The following is a 15,412-nucleotide window of genomic DNA, read 5'->3' on the forward strand; positions in this document are numbered from 1 at the left end:
GCCGAGTCATTTACAAACTAAAGCAGGCAAGAGGCTGCAGGGACTGTGGTAGGCGGTGGATTGGCCATCTCGGTGCGGAGCTCCGGGGAGTGGGGTCCCCGGGGAGACCAGCGGCAGGCTGCGTGTTTGCCGGGCCCGGAGCCCCTTCCTGACCCGTATGCCCGGACTGGGGCACCGAACTCAGGGATCTGTTTGACTTAGGAAAACATATTCAGTGAGGAATTGGTGTTCTTAAGAAATACATCACATTTGTCAGACAGAGATTGAACTCATCTATACAAAGAAAGTCAGGAATCTTCTGAAGAAATAGCAACCTAAAAAAAACCAGAAGGAGGAGAAAGAATACCAGTATGTTCTCATGTAAAGCGTCCTTTCTCATCCCATGAGCCAAATGCGTGGCCACGCTGGACAGCATGAACTTGCCTTGGAGAACCTGACCTCGCAGGTCACTGTGGAGTTAGCCTGCTGTATTGAAAACCAGAGAAGAGTGGAAATCGCACTTTTCGTGGTGCACAGAAGGCAGAGACACCGTTAGACACTAGCTGAAAGCAACATAAGTTAAGTAAAAGCCAGTATGTGTGAGATTCCCAAAGACTGACAGAACACAGCAGTATTTTGGGGGAAAAAAAAAAAATCATGCCACCATTTGTGTTGAAAAAGCACACCAACAAACTCAAAAGCCACACCAACAACTCCTCAATAACAGAGGACAGCAGAGCAGATTACTCACCAAGTCTTCCAAAAATTCGACCAGGGAATATATGTATGTTTATGGCTGATTCATTGTTGCTATATGGCAGAAACTAGCACAACATTGTAAAGCAATTACCCTCCAGTTAAAAATAAATTAAAAAAAATAATCCATAGTTCACACACACACGCAAACCATATTGAAATAAAGACCAGTTTCAGATAACAAAAAAGAGAGAAATTTGACCAGGACCTGTATGAATATTACCATACTCATATATCCATATGCTGCTGCTGCCAAGTCACTTCAGTCGTGTCTGACTCTGTGCGACCCCATAGACGGCAGCCCACTAGGCTCCCCGGTCCCTGGGATTCTCCAGGCAAGAACACTGGAGTGGGTTGCCATTTCCTTCTCCAATGCATGAAAGTGAAAAGTGAAAGTGAAGTCGCTCAGTCGTGTCCGACTATCCTCATATATCCATATTCACATGTCTTTCAGAAAATACAAGAGATGGAGGAGAGAATGATAGTGAGAACCAGAAAATCAATGAAGACATGCAGAGATTGATCAACAGGCAAGAGCAGTCATTGTGAAATGCTTGTGGATACCATAGTTAAGACAGCTGAATCAATGATCAAATAAATGTCACAGTTGATAATAGAAACTGTCAAATCAGAGATTGAGCCTCCTGGAGACATCTGAGGATGACACTCAGCCAATGACATGTACTGTGTCTGATAATAGTCTTTCAAATTGTAGAGAAGGCAAATCAGAAGTCAAATCTGATAGCAAATGCAAAGAAAATTTATGGCTGTTCATGAGACTTCTGTGGTGGTCCAGTTGTTAAGAGTCCACCTTCCCATGCAGGGTATGTGGGTTCATCCCTGGCTGCAGAACAAAGATCCCACATGCCCTACAGCAACTAAGCCTGAACTAGGCAGCTACTGAGCCCATATGCTGCAGCAAAGACCCAACACAGCTGATAAGATAATAGAGTATTAAAAAATAAATTAAATAAATCTCTCATACAGTAAGAGGAACTCATTGCTCCAATGAGTTCATGATCTTCAAACCTCAAATTCACTTCTTTAAAAACATGAGAGAGTTCCAGCAATCTTTCCCTTCAACAAAGAAGGAAAAAGCTATATAAAGTCAGTGAATTGAATAAAGAAATCCAAATGGAGATGGATCAAAGAGATGGCCTAACAAAGATGAAGAGTAACTGTCTAAAGAATCCTCAAATGGGAGACGCAACCAGTTTGGGCCACAAATTAACAATATGTATATATGTATATGAAACACATTCTCTCTCTATATAGAGAGAGAGTGTGTATATATATACATATATGAAGCATATACATAAGAAAACTGTTACTAAATGCCCAGAAACTTGAAGTGTGGTTGACTGAGGTTGAACGCAAGCTCCCAGCACCAAGTGAACAGGCCTGACAACAGAGTGGAATGCACATAAACTGCAGTTCCAAATAACTGTGCACAAGACTGGAGGAACACAGACACCAGTTACACAGAGAAGCCAAGTCAGGAGAGTGAGGGCCAGGTTTGGCCATGGACCAGGTTTGACCATGAATTTTAATAGGAATCTCTTCTCCCTACAGGGACTTGTAAAACTCTACATATTTGAAGCTCAGAATGAAGGAATTCTTTCAGTATTTGAACCAGAAACATTGTATGTTATAGAGGAAAATGAAAGTGATTCTGCATTTGAAGAAATGAATATGAAAAGGATTATTTTCCTACTTTGTCAAAGTCTATTTGGATAAAAATAGCAAAGGTGCTGAGGTATGAGACATACCTCAAAGATATTGCAAGTTTGGTTCTACACCACTGCAATAAAGTGAATATGATAATACAGTCACATGATTTTGTTTTTGGTTTCCTGGTGCATATAAAAGTTATGTTTATGCTCTACTGAAGTTTAGTAAATATGCAATACCATTATGTCTGAAAGAACAACATACATATCTTAATTTTTAAAAATACTTTATTGCTAAAAAATACTAACCATCATCTGAGCCTTCAGCAAGTTAAGTCTTTTTGCTGGTGGAGGCTCTTGCCCCAATGTTGATGGCTACTGACTGATCAGGGTGGTAGTTTCTGAGAGGGGGATGGCTATGGAAATTTCTTAAAATAAGACAGCAATGAATTTTGCCACATCTATTGACTCTTCCTTTCATGGACAATTTCTCTGTAGTATGCAATGCTGCTTATTTTACCCACAGTTGAATATCTTTCAAAATTGGAGTCAATTCTCTCAAACCAGCCATTGCCTTATCAATCAACTATGTCTATGTAATATTCTAGATTCTTTGCTGTCATTTCAACAGTCTTTACAGTATCTTCACCAAGAGCAGATTCCATCTTGGGAAACCCCTTTCTTTGCAAGTTTGCAAATATTGCAAGTTTGGTTCCAGACTACTGCAATAAAGTGAATATGATAATAAAGTCACAAGACTTTTCATGGCTTTCCAGTGCATATAAAAGTTATGTTTATGCTATACTGTAGCCTAGTAAGTGTGCAATAACTTTATGTCTGAAAGAACAACATACCTACATCAATAAGAAGCAATCCTTCATCTGTGAAAAATTTTATCATGAGATTATAGCAACTCAGTCACATCTTCAGGCTCTACTTCTAATTCCAGTTCTCTTGCTATTTCCACCACATCTGTAGTTACTTCCTCCAGGAAAGTCTTGAACCCCTCAAAGCTATCTGTGAGGATTAGAATCAACTTCCTCTGAACTCCTATAAATGTTAATGTTTGACCTCTTCCCATGAATCGTAAGTGTTCTTAATGGCATCTAGAATGGCGAAGCCTTTCCAATTCAGAGGGTTTTCAACCGACTTTGCCCAGTCCATCAGAGGAATCACTAACTCTGGCAGCTATGGCCTTACGAAATGCATTCCTTTTATTTTCTATCTGAACTTTAATAGATATCGCCAAGTTTTTCTTGTTTAGTTAAAATCAACTATGACTAATAAAATAAAAAATGTACTTCTTAACTACTAACACTTGAAAGTCAAAATTACCCCTTGGCTGCAGAATGAGTGTTGTGTTGTATTTTGGGTGTGTACTCAGTCATGTCCGACTCTTTGCAACTCCACAGACTGTAGCCCACCAGTCTCCTCTGTTCATGGGATTTCCCCCCCCCCGGCAAGAATATTGGAATAGGTTGCCATTTCTTCCCCCAGGGGATATTTCTGACCCAGGAATTGAACCCACCTCCTGCATTGCAGGCAGATTCTTTACCGCTGAGCCAACTGGGAAGTCCCGAGTTGGATTAGCAGATATGAAAACAATGTTAATCTCATTGTATATCTCCATCAGAGCTCTTGGGTGACCATGTGCATTGTCAATGAACAGTAATATTTCGAAAGGAATCTTTCTTTTTAATAGCAGTAAGTCTCAACAGTGGGCCTAAAATATTCCATAAATCATGTAACAGATGTGCTGTCATCCAGGCTTTATTGTTCCACTTGCAGAGCACAGGTAGAGTAAATCTAGCATAATTCTTAAGGACCTTAGGATTTTTACAATGGTAAATGAGCCCTGGTTTCACCAGAAAGCCACCAGATGCATTAGCACCTAACTAGAGTCTTCGAAGCTCTGAAACTAGGCATTGATTTCTCCTTTCTTCCCGTGAAAGTCTTAGATGGCATCTTCCTCCAAGATAAGGCTGTTTCATCTACATTGAAAATCTATTGTTTGGTATAGCCACCTTCAATGAATTATCTTAGCTAGATCTGCATAACTCAGCAGCTTCTACATCAGCGGTTGCTGCTTCCCCTTGTATTTTTATGTTATGGAGATGGTTTCTTTCCTGAAACCTCATGAACCAACCTCTGCTAGCCTCACACTTTATTTCTGCAGCTTTCTCGTCTCTCTCAGCCTTCATAGAATCGAAGAGAGATAGGCCTTTGCTTTGGACTAGGCTTTGGCTTAAGGGACTGTTGTGGCTGGTTTGATCTTCAATCCAGACCACTAAAACTCCGTATCAGCAGTAAGCCTGTTTCACTTTCTTATCATTTGTGTGTTCACTGGAGTAGCACTTTCAATTTCCTTCAAGAACTTTGCCTTTACATTCACAACTTGGCTAACTGGCACAAAAGGCTCAGCTTTTGGCCTATCTTGATTTTTGACATAAGTTCCTCACTAAATTATTTCTAACTTTTGATTTAAAGTGAGAGATGTGCAACTCTTTCTTTAACTTGAACACTTAGAGGCCATCTTAGGGTTATTAATTGGTCTAACTTCAATATTGTTGTGTCTCAGGAAATAGGGAGGCCCAAGGAGAGGGAGAGAGATGGGGAATGGCTTGTAGGTAGGCAGTCGGAAGACACACAACGTTTAGTTTGTTTAGTTTGCTGTCTTATATGGGCAAAGTGCATGGCTCCCCAAAGCAATTACAATAGTAACATCAACTCAGCCATAAAAAAAAAACAGAAATAATGTCATTTGCAGCAATATGGATGGACCTGGAGATTGTCATACTGAGTGAAGTAAGGCAGACAGAGAAAAATAAATATTATATGATAATTGCTTATATTTGAAAACTTTAAAAAGAGAGGGTACAAATTAACTTATTTACAAAAGAGAAGAAGAGTCACGGATGTAGAAAATATACTTATGGTTGTCAGGAGGGAAAGGTGGGGGAGGGATAAACTGGGAGATGGTTATTGACATATGCACACTACTATATAAAATAGATGATTCATAAGGACCTACTCTACAGCACAGAAAACTCTTCTCAATACTCTGTAATGACCTATATTGGAAAAGAAGTTTTAAAAGAATGGACATATTTACATCTATAACTGATTCACTTTGCTGTACAGCAAAAATTAACACATTTTAAAATCTAATACTCCATACTCTAATAAAATTTTTTAAATAGTAACATCAAAGATCATAGATATCATAACAAATACAGCAATCATGAAATTTTTTTTTTAATTTTTGAACTATTGTAAGAATTACTAAAATGTGACACAGAGCTACAAAGTGAGCAAATGCTGTTAGGAAATAGTGCCTATAGATTTTCTCAGTGCAAGGTTGCCACAAACCTTCAATCTGCAAATAATGCAATATCTGCAAAGCACAATAAAGTGAAGAGAGATAAAAACAAGGCATGCCTATATTTAATATCACTTTAAAAACTTAAAAAAAATCAACAACACTGGAGTTTTTCCTACCCACAACTGTGACTATTACAGGAAGTTCTTCAAAATACTGCATAGGGACTTCCCTGGCAGTCCAGTGGCGAAGACTCCACACGCCCAATGTAGAGGGCGCAGGTTCGATCCCTGGTCAGGGAACTAGATCCCACAGGCCCCAACTAAGGGTTCGCATGCTACAACTAAGACCCAGCATGACCAAATAAATAAACAATAAATTTTTTAAAATACTGGATGGATGGATAGCACCACAATACATATTTTATTTATTAATTATTAATAAAGTATTATATTTATTAATATTCCTTGACTAAATTTTGACCCTTAGTCAAGTTTCTCCTGCTAAGATGAAGTTTTACATTCAAAGCTGCCAACTGCCAACTTACAACCTACAGTATTTGAAATCTGATAAACATTTCTACCTTTGGCAGCATCTATAAATAACAAAAAGTTGGATTCTACCTCCTAATCATTATTTCTGAATGAAAAAGCATAGTAGGGTGCTTCTGCTCCTTTATTTATATACAGAGTTTGTCATAAATTCAAGCATGAATGTTACTTTTTGTAACTTGCTAAACTTTGCCATTATTCACTTGGAGGAAATCTTGAACAAAATAAAATCTTACTCAAATAAAGTAAATAAGAAAATACTTAAATTGATACCAAATGGATAACTGTGGTAAAGATCATCATTGGTTCATTATGATTTTCTCAGCATGTCTATGTGATCCCAAATGACTAACTGAAATCTGTAAAAGTTTAGTCAATCAACCTGTTGAGTTTTACATATGGCACCAGCTGAGCTCTCCACCAAATCGCAGATCAGTCTAGACATGAAAACAGCTCATGTCCACTTCTCAGTCACCTTGGTGCTATTTCAGCTGGAAGTTTGGTGACAGAAGCAGCTGTATTCAGCTCACACTTTCCCATGCTGGGCTATAACCTGAATGCAGTGTGGTGATAACTACAGTTAAGACCTAAATTTAATTTTTTTTTTTAGTTTACTGAAACTTTTAAAAAGCAGTAAATGTAAGGGCTCAATTCAGAAAATGTGATTAACTTTAGCCAGGATAAAGTAAACATTTCTCACTGTCTTTAAAAAAATCTGACCACATAGGATTTGCATTCTTAAATTAGTACTGAAGTAGGAGGATGGATAGTGAAACAGTCACATGCATAGTCAGCTACCAAATCCAGTGTTTAATTATTCTCAATAAAAAGATCTACCCAGAGATCACAGAGAACCAGTCATAAATGGGTCAGAAGGAAGGGTTAGGTTGAGACATATTCTTTTTTTTTTTTGGCTTTGAAAAATATTTATTCATGTCTGTCCTACTTTTAGAAGGAAAATTACCTTTTTTGCCCCCACTTTATGGGCTCATTTCATAAGCGCACATCAAAGGACAAGAAGATGTCAGAAGGGCTTCATACTTGTTGCTCAGGGTGGCCTGTGTTTCAAGGTAAGTTAGTTGCAATCAGCTTACCTTTTACACTGGCTACCAAAGTGAAGTGTAGTGGACTGTACTTAATGACAGCCCAACTTACAACTAAGTTTAATATAATTTCTAAAATTTTATAATTAAAATTTCTTTTGAATTATTATGCCTTTACTGACATGATATTGATAAAGCCACTTATCTAGATCCAGACCTCTTCAGGGGATTATTTTAGTTCTCTTTTTTAAGTCTTGCAGCAAGAAAATCAGCTGACACTTAAATGATGGTTATTTGTTTTAATGAGCCGTCATGCTCATTAAACTAGTACATTAACTGCTTCTGGCATTTAATCAGATGAATGGAGACCAAAGATATTAAAATCTGACCTTGTTATATCAGATTATGAGCTCATTTCCAAACTATTAACTACCAAAAAAGTCTAGAATAGAGCAAGCTAACATTAGCTTTTAAAGAGACTGACTTGAAAAATATCCTGTTCTTTGAAGTTTATTTTTCTTTAGGACTTTGCAAATTTGATTCAGAAAATAGCTCAATTGGCTTGTACGGAACAAGTGTTGTGTGCATAAACTTATGGTCACTATTTTAAATTGTAGCCTCTGCACCAAAAACAGATGAAGATATGGGACAGTGAGTAAATAGTTCAACATATTTTGTAGCTTCATTTGCTTTGGTCAGTGCCTGAAGTGTTGGAAAAATTACTGAACAATTTCCAAAGCATCAGAAATTTCCATTTCTACCCAAGGTATTATTTTCTTCCAACAGTTCTCTGTTAAATAAAGGAAGGAAAATCTCAGCCTGTTTATAAAGTTTTCTTCCTTTATTTTACAAGCTAATAATAACACATTTATGATAGGTACAGAGTGAAGGGGCAAAGTAGGTGATTAAATAGTTAATCCCGCTAGAGGATTATAGGTTAAAAGAAAAAAGTATGAGAGACCCTTGTAAGTTAATGATCACTCAAGAAAGCAGGCTTGCGTAGCAACAAAACCATGCAACAGTAGCATGAGACATGCCCCTAAACAATGAAACAATCGTGGAATGAGACCCACATCCTGCCCAGTGAGGTCAGTAAGTTAATGATTCCTAGGACAGGCTCCTCTGAGAACATTAAAAACAAAAATATAGGGAAAAGATGACATTATACTGAAACCTGAGATGATTTACCAGTTTTAGTATATGTTACAGGCTTTTTGCCCATTTCCTTTGCACCATGACTATCCTAGTTTGACGACGTAGGGACAAGAAAACTCCCCCACTTGGCAGGGAGGAGGAGCTGATGATGGAAGTTTTGTCTAATCAAGAATGAGGAAGAAGGTGGTCTTCTTTCTCTCTCCATTTTTCCTTGATCATAGAAATGCAGTTCACCCAGCTTTCGGCAAGGTACTCCCTTGCCTACCCATTTGTACCCCCTCACAAGTGTCCTATACTAATAAACTCTTTTCTTCCCTGTCATTCTGCCTTTCACTGAATTCTCTCAGCACCGACAGAGAAGAACTTATGCTCTACTAAGTCCCGAAATGTGTTCTGCAGTTTCACTTACTGGTTAACAATGTGTGTGTTGAAGTCTTTCCTTTCTAATCTTGTTTATAAATCTACCAAACCCTACCCCAGATAATGTCTTCCTTTAAACTCATCCTGTTTGGGTGAAGCTGTTACTTGCTAAGGTCCGAAACCCAGGGCACTTGTTTTCTTTTTAATAATGTCAGAGCACTTTTGTCTGTGCTTGTGTGTGTGAGCGCGCGCGTGTGTGGTGTCTAAGATGTGATTGCCAAACGTTTGCCAAAATGTTTAGAATAATTTGCAATTGGCCAACTGGATTGTGACTCCTTTGGTGGTTTTGTTTTTGATTTTAAATTGCTTTCAATCAAGCACATCTACAATTTACTCCTCAGAATATATTTGTATGTACTGCTATTCAAAGAGTCACCAAAAACAAAGAAATTCTGAGAAACTGCCTTGAGGGACAGAGGCCTAAGGAGACAGTATGACTAAAAATAATGTGGTATGGTGGAGGGGCTACCTGGCTAAGACATTAGGGAAAAACAATGGAAATCTGAATAAATTTTGGGCTTTAATTTGTAATACTGTATCAGTATTGGTTTACTAACTGTAACAAATGTGCCATAATAATGTAAGCTGTTAATACTAGGGGAAAGTGTGATATAGAAGAACTCTCTATACTATCTTTTTTTTTTGGTAAATCTAAAACTGTTCTAAAAACAGTTATATAGGACTTCTATGGTGGTCCGGTGTTGAAAGAATCTACCTGCCAATGCAGGGGATATGAGTTTGATCCATGGTCCAGGAATATTCCATATGCCCAAGGGCAGCTAAGCCCATGAGCCACAATTACTGAGCTTTGCGCTCTAGAGTCTGTTTGCCTAGAGCTCATGCTGTGAAACAAGAGAAGCCATGCAGTAAGATTATGTACTGCAGCTGGAGAGCAGACCCTGCTTGAAGCAACTAGAGAAAGCCCAAGTGCCCCAAAGAAGACCCAGTGTAGCCATTTTAAAAAAAAGGTTTCACTTGGACAAATAAATTTATTTTAAAAACAAAAGGAAAGTTGGGCAAACTGTGCCGTGTGTGTGCTTCGTTACTCAGTCATGTCTGACTCTTTGCAACCCCATAGACTGTAGCCTGCCATGTTCCTCTGTCCATGGGATTCTCCAGGCAAGAGTACTGGAGTAGGTTGCCATTCCCTTCTCCAGGGATAAACTGCTTATAAAAAGCCAAAAACCTAAAGTGAAGCAACAGTTAGAACTGGACATGGAATAGCAGACTGGTTCAAAATTGGAAAAGGAATATACAAGGAATATACAAAGCTGTATATTGTCACCCTGCTTATTTAACTTATAAGCAGAGTACATCATACAAAATGCTGGGCTGGATGACTCACAAGCTAGAATCAAGATTGCTGGGAGAAATATCAACAACCTCAGATATGCAGATGATACCACTTTAACGGCAGATAATGACAAAGAACTAAAGAGCCTCCTTATGAAGGTGAAAGAGAGCAAAAAACTGGCTTAAAACCCAGCATTCAAAAAACAAAGATCGTGGCATCCAGTCCTATTGCTTCATGGCAAATCAGTTCAGTTCAGTCGCTCAGTTGTGTCTGACTCTTTGTGACCCCGTGAATCACAGCATGCCAGGCCTCCCTGTCTATCATCAACTCCTGGAGTTTACCCAAACCCATGTCCATCGAGTCGGTGATGCCATCCAACCATCTCATCCTCTGTCATCCCCTTCTCCTCCTGCCCCCAATCCTACCCAGCATTAGGGTCTTTTCCAATGAGTCAGCTCGTCGCATCAGGTGCCCAAAGTATTGGAGTTTCAGCTTCAACATCAGTCCTTCCAATGAACACCCAGGATTGAGCTCCTTTAGGATGGACTGGTTGGATCTCCTTGCAGTCCAAGGGACTCTCAAGAGTCTTCTCCAACACCACACTTCAAAAGCATCAATTCTTCGGTGCTCAGCTTTCTTCACCGTCCAACTCTCACATCCATACATGACTACTGGAAAAACCATAGCCTTGACTAGACAGACCTTTGTTGGCAAAGTAATGTCTCTGCTTTTAAATATGCTATCTAGATTGGTCATAACCTTCCTTCCAAGGAGTAAGCGTCTTTTAATTTCATGGCTGCAATCACCATCAGCAGTGATTTTGGAGCCCCCAAAAATAAAGTCTGACACTGTTTCCACTGTTTCCCCATCTATTTCCCATGAAGTGATGGGACCAGATGCCATGATCTTAGTTTTCTGAACGTTGAGCTTTAAACCAACTTTTTCACTCTCCTCTTTCACCTTCATCAAGAGGCTCTTTAGTTCTTCTTCACTTTCTGCCATAAGGGTGGTGTCATCTGCATATCTGAGATTATTGATATTTCTCCCAGCAATCTTGATTCCAGCTTGTGTTTCTTCCAGCCCAGCGTTTCTCATGATGTACTCTGCATATAAGTTAAATAAGCAGGGTGACAATATACAGCCTTGACGTACTCCTTTTCCTTTTTGGAACCAGTCTGTTGTTCCATGTCCAGTTCTAACTGTTGCTTCCTGACCTGCATACAGGTTTCTCAAGAGACAGGTCAGATGGTCTGGTATTCCCATCTCTTTCAGAATTTTCCACAGCTTGTTGTGCTCCACACAGTCAAAGGCTTTGGCATAGTCAATAAAGCAGAAATGGATGTTTTTCTGGAACTCTCTTGCTTTTTCGATGATCCATTGGATGTTGGCAACTTGATCTCTGGTTCCTCTGCCTTTTCTAAAACCAGCTTGAACATCTGGAAGTTCACGGTTCACGTATTGAAGAAGCCTGGCTTGGAGAATTTTGAGCATTACTTTACTAGCATGTGAGATGAGTGCAATTGTGCGGTAGTTTGAGCATTCTTTGGCATTGCCTTCCTTTGGGATTGGAATGAAAACTGATCTTTTCCAGTCCTACGGCCACTGCTGAGTTTTCCAGATTTGCTGGCATATTGAGTGCAGCACTTTCACAGCATCATCTTTCAGGATTCGAACTAGCTCAACTGGAATTCCATCACCTCCACTAGCTTTGTTCGTAGCGATGCTTTCTAAGGCCCACTTGACTTCACATTCCAGGATGTCTGGCTCTAGGTGAGTGATCACACCATCGTGATTATCTGGGTCATGAAGATCTTTTTTGTAAATAGATAGGGAAAAAGTGGAAACAGGGTCAGATTTCACTTCCTTGGGTTCCAAAATCAATGTGGATGGTGACTGCAGCCACGGAATTAAAAGACTTGCTCCTTGGAAGAATTGCTATGACAAACCTAGGTGGTGATGGTTTAGTTGCTAAGTCATGTCCGACTCTTGAAACCCCACGGACTCTAGCCTGCCAGGCTCCTCTGTCCATGGGATTCTCCAGGCAAGAATACTGGAGTGGGTTGCCATTTCCTTTGCCAGGGGATCTTCCTGACTCAGGATTAGAACCCAGGTCTCCTGCATTGCAGGCAGATTCTTCACCAACTGAGCTACAAGGGAAGTCAGATGACAAACCTAAACAGTGTATTAAAAAGCAGACATCACTCCACGAACAAAGATCTGTACAGTCAAAGCTATGGATTTTCTAGTAGTCATACACAGATGTGAGAGTAGAAACAAGAAGGCTGAGTGCTGAAGCATAAATGCTTTGAAACTGTGGTGCTAAAGAAGACTCTTGAGAGTCCCTTGGAAGGGACTGCAAGGAGATCAAACCCGTCAATCCTAAAGGAAATCAACCCTGAATAATCATTGGAAAACTGGTGCTGAAGCTGAAGCTCCAACACTTTGGCCATCTGATGACAACAGCCGACTCATTGGAAAAGACCCTGATGCTAGGAAAGTTTGAGGGCAAGAGAAGGGGGCAACATAGGATGAGATGGTTGGATGGCATCACTGACTCAAGGGACATGAGTTTGAGCAAACTCTGGGAGATAGTGAAGGACAGGGAAGCCTGGAATGCTGCAGTTTACGGGGTCACAAACAGCTGGACACGACTGAGCAACTGAACAACAACAAAGTGATTAATTGAATTTCAGTTGTTTTAACTTCTTACACGTTTATCCATTTGTTTAACTGGTTATTCTGATCCCTAACAACCTTTTTGTTTTCATAACTGCCAGGAAAGCTGCCTGCTGAGTGAGACGCCAGTCTATCATAGACACCTGGGTTTTGAATAAACTGCGTTTGAACAAAGGTCAACATGATTGTTTCTTTTCAGTTCCCTGAAATGAGGTGCCAAACGGAAGACTTCCACCTACCAACACTGTCAGAGCAAACAAACAAAAGGGCGTCCAAAGCCGGCCCCGCGGGCGAGGGGTGGAGACCCCGCCGCGGCCAGGGAAGGGGCGCCGGAGCCCCACGGAGGTCCGGACCCGGCGCGAGGGGTCGGCGGCTGGGTCTTGGAGGCTGCGCTGAGCCGTGGCCGCGGACCTCAGCCCGGGTCTCCGCGGCGCGCCGACGGGTTTGAGTTGTCGCGAGCGAGCGCAGGGCGGGAACACGGACCGGCTCCGCTCCCGGCGGCTCTTCGCGGCTCCCCGGAGAGGGTCGAGGCTAGCGGAGGTCCGACCCGTTGGCCCTGGGTCCCCCGCGTCTGATTCCGCGCGGGGCAGCGTGGCCTCCGCTCAGGTTAGGTGGGGGCTGCGCCGGGCTCGGCGGGGGTCGCGCACTGCCGCGGTCTCCTCTGTGCAGTTAGGGGCCTGGGGGTTGCGCCCCCTCAGACGTGGCAGGCGAGCTGGCCAACTGACGCATGTGCAGCAGCTCCCTAGAGGGGCAAGAGGGTGGGCAGGGCAGGCCTCTCCCGGTGGGGGCAGACGAAAGGGGTCTGACGGGTGGGTCCCGACTCCGGGGGCTCTGAGGAGTCCCTGGCGGTTCACGTCGAGTCTGTCTTTAACTTAGGCTCCTGCATCCACTAGCTGGTCTGTTTGGGAGGGACCAGGTATGGGTATTTTTAAAATACTGCTCGAGGTAGTTCTGATTTGCAGTAGGTTGAGAATCGCTGTCTTTATTTCTTAGTGTTGACTTCCTCTTAACTCGGAGTTACCAATGCGCCTCATGACAGCTCCTAGGCCGTTTTTTTCAATTTCCGCTTCTCCTTGACTGATTCTCTTCATATTTCCCGATTTGAACCAGATTTGTTTCCAGAGCTTTCCACCAGCCAGTAGCTGTCCTTTGGTCTTTACCCACCCTTTCCAGTCAGGATTCCCAAGAAAGGAAATTGAATCTATTGACCTCCTGGCACTGCCATTGTCTGGGTGGGACTTTGTGGCCCTAGTCCTCTCCCAGGTTGCAGGCCAGCCTGTCCCACAACTGCTAGTTGGGTGCCCTGATCCGGGTAAGAGGGGCACCGCAGGAACCCCTCTTAACAAAACAGGGAGGGCCAGTGGACCTGGCAATGTCCCTTACTTAGGTTGACTTGCTTAGTCAGCTTGGATTTTCCACAGGAAAACTATACACTGTTTTTAAAAGGACACTTCACTCAGAAAATTTATCATCTTAATTCAGCAGTTTCCATAAGTAGCCTTTAATCTAAGCTCTAGGAATTGGCTGTATCAGATGCAATGTAATATATACTGGCTGCTAACATTAAACAGTTTCTTCTTATTCAGTCAACTAAAAAATACTGTGATTCCTCTCCCAGCTTGCTTTTTAATTTGGGAGTAAGAACAACTGGGGGTGGGTGGGGGAGTCCTCTGGGGTAGGGATGTGGTGCAGCAGAGGGAAGGTCGCAGTTTCTCTAGTGCTGCCATGCTCCTACCAGGCTTTCTCTCCCTATTCTCTCACTCACCTTTTCCTGCAGTTGAGCATACCTGTTGTCTTGTCCCCACCTCTGCTTTGGAAAATAGAACCCCTACTTCTTTTGGCAGTTTTCCTCCCTCCACTCCAAACCAGAGTCCAGAGGGAGGCTCTGGACTGTAACTCCTGAACTCCAGCTGATTACTCCAAGTGGCTCCTGATTAGAAGCCTTCCCTAGCATCCTTTGAAGCAGAAGTTGGAAGGAAAGTCTGTCCTTTTCATGAGGTACACATTAAGATATTAAAATTAAGAGCTACTGGCAGTATAGTCAGTTGTATACTGACAGCATGTGGTGAACGCTGATTTATAGTGAGAGACAATAAAGCGGATCTGCAGAGAGCGGACAGGAGAGGTAAGGAGCCCCAAGTGGTGGTGGCGGTGGTCCTGACATTTAGCTGTAGCCCTGTCCTTTCTGCCGTTTGGCTTTTCAGCCCTTCCTTTAATATGTGTAATCCCCAGTGTTGTCCTAGTAATGCACATGTGTATCAGTTATCTATGCTGCATAAAAATTTGTCCCAGAATGTTATAGTTGGAAACAACAAACATTATCTCAGTTTCTTTCGGTCAGGAATTGAGGAGTAGCCTAGCTGAGTAGTTCTGGCTGTTTGCAGTCAAGATGTCACCTGGGACTACAGTTTTCTGAAGACTTCACTGTAATGGACTTGGAAGGATCCACTTCCAAGATGAATGGCTCTTATCTTAGCAGAAGGCTCAGTTCTCTATGGGCTGCTGGCAGGCCTACTTCATTAATTTTTTGGAGACTCCTTGGTTCCTCA

At 41.6% G+C, this 15,412-nt stretch overlaps 1 pseudogene; it reads left to right on the forward strand.

Annotated features, from left to right (window-relative positions):
- Positions 1–391: 391 nt before the first annotated feature.
- LOC145545627 (formin-binding protein 1-like) lies at positions 392–13,438 on the forward strand (annotated as a pseudogene).
- Positions 13,439–15,412: the final 1,974 nt, after the last annotated feature.

Source organism: Giraffa tippelskirchi, chromosome 4 (genome assembly GCF_054371585.1).
Source record: "Giraffa tippelskirchi isolate mGirTip1 chromosome 4, T2T-mGirTip1v1.2.pri, whole genome shotgun sequence".
In the NCBI taxonomy this organism is placed as follows: domain Eukaryota; kingdom Metazoa; phylum Chordata; class Mammalia; order Artiodactyla; family Giraffidae; genus Giraffa; species Giraffa tippelskirchi.